Source organism: Gekko japonicus, unplaced genomic scaffold (genome assembly GCF_001447785.1).
Source record: "Gekko japonicus isolate JY-2015 unplaced genomic scaffold, Gekko_japonicus_V1.1 scaffold2304, whole genome shotgun sequence".
NCBI classification, from domain to species: Eukaryota; Metazoa; Chordata; class Lepidosauria; order Squamata; family Gekkonidae; genus Gekko; species Gekko japonicus.
Genome location: NW_015173743.1, coordinates 12,635 through 23,395, shown reverse-complemented (window position 1 = coordinate 23,395; position 10,761 = coordinate 12,635). Strand labels below are relative to the sequence as shown.

The 10,761-nt window shown below is 46.0% G+C and overlaps 1 pseudogene; it reads left to right on the top strand.

Annotated features, from left to right (window-relative positions):
- Window positions 1-1,062: 1,062 nt before the first annotated feature.
- On the top strand, window positions 1,063-8,237 carry LOC107120695 (annotated as a pseudogene).
- The last annotated feature ends 2,524 nt before the right edge of the window (window positions 8,238-10,761 follow it).

Genomic DNA, 10,761 nt, shown 5'->3' with positions numbered 1-10,761 from the left:
AGGGTCAGCCCGGGTTAGTTCTTGCAAGGGAGATCACCAAAGAAGTCCAGGGTTGCCATGCAGAGGCAGGCAATGACATACCGCCATCTAGCGAGCCACAGTGAGAAAGAGGATACTGGACTAGGGATACCAAGACCAGGGATGAGGGTGGAGCATGGGGTGGACGTCATGTCATGTCAGCGTCTCGTCTGGCCTAATACCTGGATATGAAGCCAGAGCATCAGTAGATGCTCTGGAAAAACGTCGATAGTACCCTAAAGTCTCCACAGCCTTGGCTGATGCACTAAAATCACATTTGAGGTTTGGACTCGCAACGTGTCGTGCAACATGAATTCCAGGCACCTCCATTTCTCCTGCCAGTCCAGACTCCAGAAGAATGGCATGCCTGGGCCTTTGGTCTCATCCAGCAAGGATGCTGCAACCTGTGGAGTTCCAGGGTTCACAGGGGACATTTCAAATCTCACAGAAGCATGGGCAGCATTTATAACACCCCGAGGGTCATGGGTAACTGATGCTTCTCTCCCACCTTTCCCACAGCTTACTAAAAGTCATTACAGATTTTCCTGAATGTAAAGAGGACAAGGTTTCACAACCGTGGGAACAGGGATGCGCGAAGCAGAATTCAAAGAAGCAAGCAAAATAGGAACTTGAGGTGAACATTCATCCTTCCAGTTTTTTCTCCCTTGCAGGCAGTGAAGAAATGTTGTCAAGCCTTCGTCTTTGCAGAGGAGTGGAAACGGCTGCTCCACGTCTGGCCCAGGTAGGGGGGGAAGGATGGGGGGTAGTCGGGTCCCCCCTCCATTCTCAAGGAGGCTTTTGGTCCTGCTGACCGAGGAGAGGGAGGCTCTGAACCCCACTGCCTTTACACACAGCAAACTCTACCTCCTGTGCCCTCCCAGAATGCCCCCGTCGAGAGTGTGGTCTCTGTCTGGAACGATCTCTGACGAGGGAACCTGCCTTTTCTTTCAGGCACCATTTTCCTTTGAGGAGGTGGCCGTGTATTTCACCGAGGCGGAGTGGGCCTCGCTGGCTCCTGGTCAAAGAGCTCTCTACAGGGACGTCATGCAGGAGACCTATGGGAGTGTGGCCTCTCTGGGTAAGGAGGTTTCAGAGGTGCCAAAGGTTCAAATTGCTGCCATTGAAAGGGAAGGCTAAAGAGCTCAGGGTGTTCATTTGTACACATGCCCTTCCCTGAGTTGAGATTATGGCCATCAGCTCTGACTGATCTGTATAGGATCCATCCCCCTTATAGTGCTCAGGATTCTGGGCTTCATCTCGACCATGTTTCCATCCTTCCAGAAGAACGTTTCCTCTTCCTTGGATTTCTTTCCTTCTTCATATAAGAATGATCTCTCTCTTTCTGTGTCTAATGCCCTCTCTCTTGCCCCGCCCCCCACCCCCCCCCCACCCCGCTAAAGAAGGCAGGAATCTAAGAGAGACTATCCTGGAGACAGACAAAGGCCTTGTGTCTGAAGAGTGGCTGGAGAGCTTCTCAGGAAGATCTCAAGAGACTATTTCCTTCCCAAATGACCTGGCTGGAAGTGAGTACTTGCAGGGTTATGTCAAGGGACTGGGCAAGGGATACCCATGGGAACTTTTCACTTCTAAGTAACTCTTGGTTTGGTAGAATTATCAAACCCGCTGAGTAAGGAAGGAGGGAGGCATTCAGGCCTTACTATTAGGTGGAGATGGGTCTGAGTGCTTTCTTTGGAGCTCTACTATCTTGTAGGGGTGGACTGCAGTGAGTAGTCCCACGAATTAACCCTGCAACCCAAGGGTAAGTGGCTTCAGCCAAATCATTCTTCACCCCAAGAGTCCAGAATCGTGTGTTATTGAAGAGATTCCTGCTGAAACTGTCAACCCAGTTAGCACAGAGTCAGATTCACAGTTGAAACCGTTTGTTTGAGTCACAACAGGATAGGGAAAGCACTGTAGCCACCTTCCATCTCCCCAAGAGGCAAGTGACCAACTTCTTCCCAATGGCGAAGTCCCCTCCAGCCTCTTGAGGGAGGAAGGTGTCTGCCACAGAAACACAGACACACACAGAAAAGCCAGGTATACCTGCCCAGTCACTGCACTCCAATGCCTGGGTTTCTCCAAGGCTGGCCAGCACCATCTCCTCTTGTCCCCAGGGAAGATCTTGGGCTGACAACAATGACAACCCTCTGCTGCTATAAGGTTCTGCCAAACTAACTTTCCCACACTAACCTTACATCACCCTGGTCATGCTGTACATGTGCATATCTGCATGCTTCCTGTGTGTTCCCTGCGTATTGCAGGTGTTTGGGGAGGATGGAATGGGACACTCTTCTGGGGCCTCATCTGGACTTTTTGACACTGCGTGTTCCTCCGGGATGGGCTTCCAGAGGGCCTTACTCTCCTGTAAAAAGTTAATGACCGTGAGGCTCGATGATGAGTCTTCTGGCTCTCTCTTGCTGACAATAAGACACCCTTCTTTCCAGAGAGACAGGCTGACTCTGTGCTGTTAGGAAAGGCAGAAATGCCTGGATGATCCAGACACGGCTGCGCATTAGACAATAGACAGGCCCGGCTGAGGCGCAGAGAACAGCTCAGAAATATAAAGAAAATGGCTCTGACCTTGAGAGAGGTAGCCCTACACTGCAGGGTTCATTTTCTCATTGGTTATTACCTGCCCCCTTAAGAACTGGCACCTTTTCCAAAACCATGGGGGGGGGGTCCCCTTTGAACTGTGGGGTTCACTTGGTGAGCACCTGGCTACTCCCCCTCCCAGAAAACGTGTATTTGGGGGAGGCTGGAAACCATCTCCTCCTGACTCTGTTCACAACTGGAACAGTTGTGCAGTTGAACGAGCAGATATTTTAACAGCTTCTTGTATGTAATGGTCAAGTTCAGAGAATCAAAAGAGCTGCTCGACAAGTCAAATGGGAACAGTGGGGGAAGGATCCTTTGCCACCTTTTCCCTTGAACTACATCTGGGGAGTCTGGGGAGAGGAGGGAGAGGCAGAATTAAAAAAAACAGCTCTACGGGGAGACCTGACAGGGATAAGATGTGACCAGCATCTCACTTTGGGAGGAAAGAAGATCTGACACAAGAAATGCACACCCCTTCATGAGCAGTGCCTGACTGGTGCCTTGGCTTCTTGCGTGGGGGCTGATTGAAACTCTCTCTTGATTCCGGCAGCAGATGTAGAGGAGACAGCTGGGGAAGTCCAGGGGTTCTCTTTGGAAAAAGCCAAGAATGAAGATGCCGAAGGACACTGTGCAGACGGACCACAGAGGCAGGAGGGAGGCCACGCAGGTAAGAGGAGGGATAAGCCCAGTCCTTGCCACAAAGGGGATTTCCATGAAATCCCAGACCAAGAAGAATGGTTAGTCAAAAATAGAAGGAACAAAAAACCCCATCCTAACTAGAGAATCCACTCCAGGGAAAAGGAAAGTGTGACTCTTGCAAAGACCTTCAGTCAGAGAATGAGCATAATTTTTCAGACACTAATTCCCTTAGGGGAGAGACAATATAATTGCTTGCAGGATAGAAAGCGCTTCAGTCGGAAAAGAGCCCTTACTTCGGGGGCTCTTTTTGTAGCAGGAACTCCTTTGCATATTAGGCGACACACCCCTAATGTAGCCAATCCTCCCAGAGCTTACAGAGCTCTTCTTACAGGGGCTACTGTAAGCTCTTGGAGGATTGGCTACATTAGGGGTGTCTCGCCTAATATGCAAAGAAGTTCCTGCTACAAAAAGAGCCCTGCTTCACACAGCCCTTACTTCAAAAGTCACACAGATGAGGAACCACATAAATGGTCAGAGTCCAAACCAAGCATCTCTCATGCAAGAGGCTTAATGTACTTTGAAAGTGTATATTATTGTGCACTTCAGTATACAGCAGGAAGAAGCCACTGAAATATTTAGAGTGCAGATGGAAATTTGATTGCAGATCAGATCCCTTTGCATGGGTTAAAACAAGATCTCTTTTTTTATTCCAGCAGGTGATGATCAGAGGAATGAAGAAGATGAGGAACTGCATCCTCAATTGCCAGGTGAATTCAGGAATGAAGACTTGAGAGGAAATTTCATAAATCAAGCAGGGAGGGAGAAAAGAAGCCACATGGTCAGGAAGAAGGGTAGATCCGTTCCTTGCCAAGGGGGAGGGGTCCAAGAATTAATTCACATGGTGAAGGAAACATGCAAGTGCTTGGTATGTAGAATGAACTTCTCAGATCAGTCCGAGTATAAGGTCCATTTACGAATGCACAGTGGAAAGAAGACCCATCAATGGTTGGAGTCTGAAAAGACCATGATTCATACAGCAGAACTCCTTAGATATCAAAGAACACATACCGGAGATAAACCTTATACCTGCAAGAGATTCATAGAGAAATCAGACCTTGTTCGACACCAGAAGATTTCCTCAGGAGAGAAGCTTTTAATTTGCTCAGAGACTGGAATGGCATTCTCTATAGGAGGAAAAGGTAATATACATTTTCCAAAGCGCACTACAGTAAATGCACGTAAATGCTTTTTGCAGACATTAATTCCCTTAGGAAAGAAACGGTATAATTGCTTGCAGGGCAGAAAGTGATTCAGGGCAGAAAGTGATTCAGTCAGAAAAGAGCCCTTACTTCACATACAAAAATGTCACACAGGAGAGGAGCCATATAAGTGGTCAGACTCCAAACCAAGCATCACTTGTGCAGAAGGCTTAATGTATTTTGAAAGTGTATATTAGTGTACACTTCAGTGTAAAGCAGGAAAAAGGTGCTGAAATATTTAGAGTGCAGATGGAAATTCGGTTGCAGATCAGACCCCTTTGCGTGGTTTAAAACAGGATCTCTTTCTCTATTCCAACAGGTGATGATCGAAGGAATGAGGAGGATGACAAACTACACCTTCAATTGCCAGGTGAAGTCAAGAACGAAGACTTGAGAGGAAACTTCAGAAATCAAGTAGGGCCTAAGAAAGGGGAAAGAAGACACATGGTCAAGAAGAGGGTTAAATCCGTTCTTTGCCAAACGGGGGATTTCCAAGAAGTAATTCATATGGTAAAGGAAACATGTAAGTGCTTGGTGTGTGGAATGAACTTCTCAGATCAATCCCAGTATAAGGTCCATTTACGAATACACAGTGGAAAGAAGACCCATCAAGGGCTGGAGTCTGGAGAGACCATGATTCACAGAGCACAGCTCTTTAGATATCAAAGAACGCATACAGGAGAGAAGCCTTATAGCTGCTCAGACTGTGGCCAGAGGTTCTCAGAGAAATCAGACCTTGTTCAACACCAAAGGATTTGCTCAGGAGAGAAGCTATTTATTTGCTCATTGAATGGCATGGCATTCTCTGAAGGAGGAAAACAGAATATACATTTTCCAAAGCACAGTATAGTAAACGCACATAAATGCTTTTGGTGCAGAAAGTACTTCAGATACAGATCACAGCTCCTTGTGCACCAAAGAATCCACACAGGGGAGAAGCCTTCTGAATGTTCAGAGTGTGGGAAGAGATTCAATTGCAGTTCCAGTCTTCAAAAACATCTAAGAATCCACACAGGAGTGAAGCCTTTTGAATGTTCAGAGTGTGGGAAGGGATTCAGTCAGAGTTTTCATCTTCAGCAGCATCTACGAACCCACACAGGGGAGAAGCCTTTTGAATGCTCAGAGTGTGGGAAGAGATTCAATTGCAGTTCCAGTCTTCAAAAACATCTAAGAATCCACACAGGAGTGAAGCCTTTTGAATGTTCAGAGTGTGGGAAGGGATTCAGTCAGAGTGGTGCTCTTCAACTGCATGCAAGAACCCACACAGGGGAGAAGCCTTTTGAATGCTCGGAGTGTGGGAAGAGATTCAGTCAGAGTGGTGCTCTTCAACTGCATGCAAGAACCCACACAGGGGAGAAGCCTTTTGAATGCTCAGAGTGTGGGAAGAGATTCAGTGGCAGTTCCAATCTTCAATACCATCTAAGAAACCACACAGGGGAGAAGCCATTTGAATGCTCAGAGTGTGGAAAAAGATTCCGTCAGACTGGTGCTCTTCAATATCATCTAAGAACCCACACAGGGGAGAAGCCTTTTGAATGCTTAGAGTGTGAGAAGAGATTCAGTTCCAGTTCCAGTCTTCAAAAACATCTAAGAACCCACACAGGGGAGAAGCCTTTTGAATGCTTTGAATGTGGGAAGAGATTCCGTCAGAGTGGTGCTCTTCAAACTCATCTAAGAACCCACACAGGGGAGAAGCCTTTTGAATGCTTAGAGTGTGAGAAGAGATTCAGTTCCAGTTCCAGTCTTCAACAGCATCAAAGAACCCACAGAGGGGAGAAGCCTTTTGAATGCTCAGAGTGTGGGAAGAGATTCAGTTCCAGTTCCAGTCTTCAAACACATCTAAGAACCCACACAGGGGAGAAGCCTTTTGAATGCTTTGAATGTGGGAAGAGATTTCGTCAGAGTGGTGGTCTTCAAACTCATCTAAGAACCCACACAGGGGAGAAGCCTTTTGAATGCTCCGAGTGTGGGAAGAGATTCAGTCACAGTGGTGGTCTTCAATATCATCTAAGAACCCACACAGGGGAGAAACCTGTTTAATGCTCAGAGTGTGGGAAGAGATTCTATCAGAGGGGTGCTCTTCAATATCATCTAAGAACCCACACAAGCATAGGCGTAATTTTCGTGGGGGGGGCGTCAGCCCTCCCCCCAAATTTTCAGGACGGTGCTCAGCCTCCCCCGGGGGCCACCCTTGCTCCTAGCATAGCAATGCCTCTGGCCCAGCCCCAGCCCTCCCCCCGGGAGATTGGAAAGTCTACACCCTTGCACACAAGGGAGAAGCCTTTTGAATACTCCAAGTGTGGAAAGAGATTCAGTCAGAGCGGTGCTCTTCAAAATAATCTAAGAACCCACACAGGAGAATCCTTTTGAATGCTCAGGGTGTGGGGAGACATTCAGTCATAGTAAAGGTAAAGGTAAAGGTTCCCTTGCTCGAAAGCCAGTCGAATCCGGCTCTAGGGTTGCGGTGCTCATCTCCGTTTCAAAGCCGAAGAGCCAGCGCTGTCCGAAGACGTTTCCGTGGTCATGTGGCCGGCATGACTAAACACCAAGGCGCACGGAACGCTGTTACCTTCCCACCGAAGTGGTACCTATTTATCTACTTGCAATTTCTTGCTTTCGAACTGCTAGGTTGGCAGGAGCTGGAACTAGAGACAGGAGCTCACCCTGTCTTGCGGCACCCGGGTCTTGAACTGCGGAACTACTGACCTTCCACAGCCTGCAGTTCAGCGTCTTAACCACTTGAGCCACCACAGTCATAGTAGCCCTCTTTAAAAGCATCTAAGAACCCAAACAGGGGAGAAGCCTTTTGAATGCTGAGTGTGTGAAGCGATTCAGTTGCAGTTCTAGTCTTCAAAAACATCTAAGAACCCACACAGGGGAGAAGCCTTTTGAATGGTTTGAATGTGAGAAGAGATGCAGTTGCAGTGGCGATCTTCAACATCATCTAAGAACCCACACAGGGGAGAAGCCTTTTCAATGCTCAGAGTGTGGGAAGATATTCCGTCAGAGTAGTACTCTTCAAAAGCATCTAAGAATCCAGACAGGGGGAAGCATTTTGAATGCTCAGAGTGTGAGAAGAGATGCCATCAGAGTGGTGCTCTTCAATGTCATCTAAGAACCTGCACAGGGGACAAGCCTTTTAAATGCTCAGAGTGTAAAAAGAGATTGGGTCCGTGTATCAGTTTTCAAAAGCATCTAAGAAGCCACACAAAGAGAATCATAGAATGTTAGAGTTGGAAGGGGCCTTGCAGGTCATCTAGTCCAAACTCTGCACTCTGCAGGAGCATAGCTGAACAATAGCCCTACAACATACCCAAAAGATGGTCATCCAGCCTCCGCTTGAAAACATCCAGCAAAGGAGCATCCACCACCTCCCAAGGCAGTCTGTTGCACTGCTTATGTAACTGCTTAGCCCAGAGGTGTCGAACCCATTTGTTATGAGGGCCAGATGTGACATAAATGTCACTTTGTCAGGCGAATCATATAACAAAAGGGAGCAGCAATGGAATGATACTTAAACACAATGGATTGCTGCAAAGTGCATACAATTAAGAATAATAGACAATGATTAAACAATAGTACTGATGAGCTTCATGATGTTTTAATCTTTGTTTGTCAACAATAGGGCGCCATCAGACAGAAGATGATGACGTCAAGAGACGAACTTCCCAAGTTACCGTTCGTTTCAAAGTTTCTTTATCAAACAGGTCTCCTATCAAGAAATAAATACAACTTATAGTAGGGAACCTGCTGACCAAACTCACATTGACTTTAACAATAAAGAGGAATACATACAGTTCTGCGTTCTTGTGCAATACAGTCAACCGCAAGTGTGTTCTTAAATTCTGTGAATAAAACAATTTCATTATATCCTTGTACCATTAATCTATTAAAATTGCAGTATTCTAATGTGACCTACTCATATCTTACCAGATAACTTCTTCCACAGCTCTTTGCTAACACTTATACCTTTCAATCGGACAACAAGTCTTAACCATTACATGCATGACTTCCAATATATTAGCATACACAAACCATGTGCTACCTGTATTGATGATGTAATGGTTAAGACTTGTTGTCCGATTGAAAGGTGTAAGTACTATTGTTTAATTATTGTCTTTTATTCTTAATTGTATGCACTTTGCAGCAAAAACTTTGTCAGGCGAGCCATGGGGACCATAAAATGTAATGTCCGGTACCAAACTTTAGAAAGGACACAGGCAAACCCAATTAACAGTGTTCTTTTTTACTCAAAATACAAACATGCTTAAAACATTAAGAGTATTTCCTTTCTTTAACAGTCTTTGATAACTGACCCCTCTTGCTCTGAATTATTGCATCAAAATCTGGAGTCAGTGTCTGAGCTGCAGCAGGCTTTGAGTATGCTCTTTAGGTGTGTATCTGTAAGCTGAGAATGCACTTTTGATTTATGGGCATTCATTGCAGAAAAGAAGTGTTCACGACATACCTTGTCCCAAGCATAGACAGAATTTAGAAGCAAAAGCCTTAAGTTGGGGGTAAGTCATACCCCAAAACTGGTTTCCTAATGCCAACTTCAGAAAGATTATTCATCAGCACAGCATGACATTGCTCCCCCACCTCCCTGTGATTTGTGGCATTCTTTCATTGATAGGTGGGGAGACAAAAAAAAAAGGGGGGGCTGTTCAGCAAAGACCACAATGAAGGGAATCCTGAGGGTGGGTGAAATTGTGATAGCATGTCAAAGACTTTGTCCAATGGGACACCTGTTTTAAGTAGAAACATGATGCCCTTAAAAATGATGGGTATGGGGCTGATCTGTACAGTTCTGTGACTGGCGAAAGCTGCCCCTTCCGGCGCCCTTGTAGCAATCTGTACAGATAGGCACTGTATTTATAGGTTTTTCTTTCTGATCTAATGTTTTGGATCTGGTAATGATGAGCTGACTTCTGTGTGAGGAAGCACCTTTACATTTATCCTGTAAAGCACATCAAACCTGGGGACTTCATGTCCCTGGGAATCCAGCTGCCAAGACAGTAACTCCTTGTTCTATGCGTATGAGACAATATTTGAATCAGCCAAATTAGATATTAGTATTTAGGGGGACTGCCCAATCTGTCTGCATAACTGTTGTATCTACTTGGTTACATATTTTATTTTATTTATTTATTTACTCTATGCTTCCTGTGTGTAACTCTGCCATACAAGAAATAAAAGTCTCAATGTGTAAACTGGAGCCTGGGAGAAAGTGGCTGGTAACAGCTTAACCGCTGTGGATCTCGCCCTCCGATGACTGCATATCGCTGTCAGTCTGTCCTGGGGGCTGTGGAGCCCAGGACAAAGTAATGGCTTAAAACAACTGATTTGATTTGACTTGATTTCTATCCCGCACTCCCCACTAGCGGGCTCAGGGCGGGTTACAACATAGAATATGAACAATACCAACTTTAAAATATTAAAATATCACACTAAAACCATAAAAAACACAGTACAAGAACTGCAGCAGCTATCTCCTTTCTAGGCTGGATGGGTTTGGCAATAGCTCTGCCTGAGCAGCCAGCAGAGTAGAAGAAGGGGTGTCCCTCCAGCTCAGGGCAGAGGGGCTGCCCGGATGAAGGGGAGCAGGGGGAGGCACTGAACCCCCAGGCAAACAGCAGATGGTGGTGTAGTAACCAGGGGCTATTTTATTTTTTAGTTGTTCATTTCTGTTAGTTCCTTGCTTAGTTTCACATTCTTGAGCTGGAGAAGTGCTGATAAGGGCACCTGTAGACCACTAGCTCTTGGTTGCCTAGCACTGACTCCGTGAAGACTTGTTTTTTTTAAGGAATGACCTTGGACAGGTGAGGCTGGTTGGGCTTCCCATGCAACGGCCAAGCATGTGAATGTCAATCAGTTCCACCTTCAATTACATCTGCCCAATATTCATTTATATATATCAGACTCCCTGACCAGTATTGGGCTCAGGTGAACCTGGGTGCTGGGTTTAATTGGTCATTGGTGCTGGTGGTCAGGTGTTCCCAGAGGGAGTTAAAAAATGGAAGTCTTTTCATACCATTTTTGGTTAGACTTTAGACCTGTAGCTGGGTATGCTACAGGGTGCTAAATGTTTTTCCATTGTGGGGGAAACCCTGAACCTCTGCTGGAGGAATTGAGAGTTGTGATCTGCCTTTCTGGGCTGTTGTAAGCAGATTGTTTGTGCTTCAAGAATTGCTGTGGATACTGGTGCTGTAATATATCCAAGGTAACTTAGCTAGAGATATTAAAAACCTTT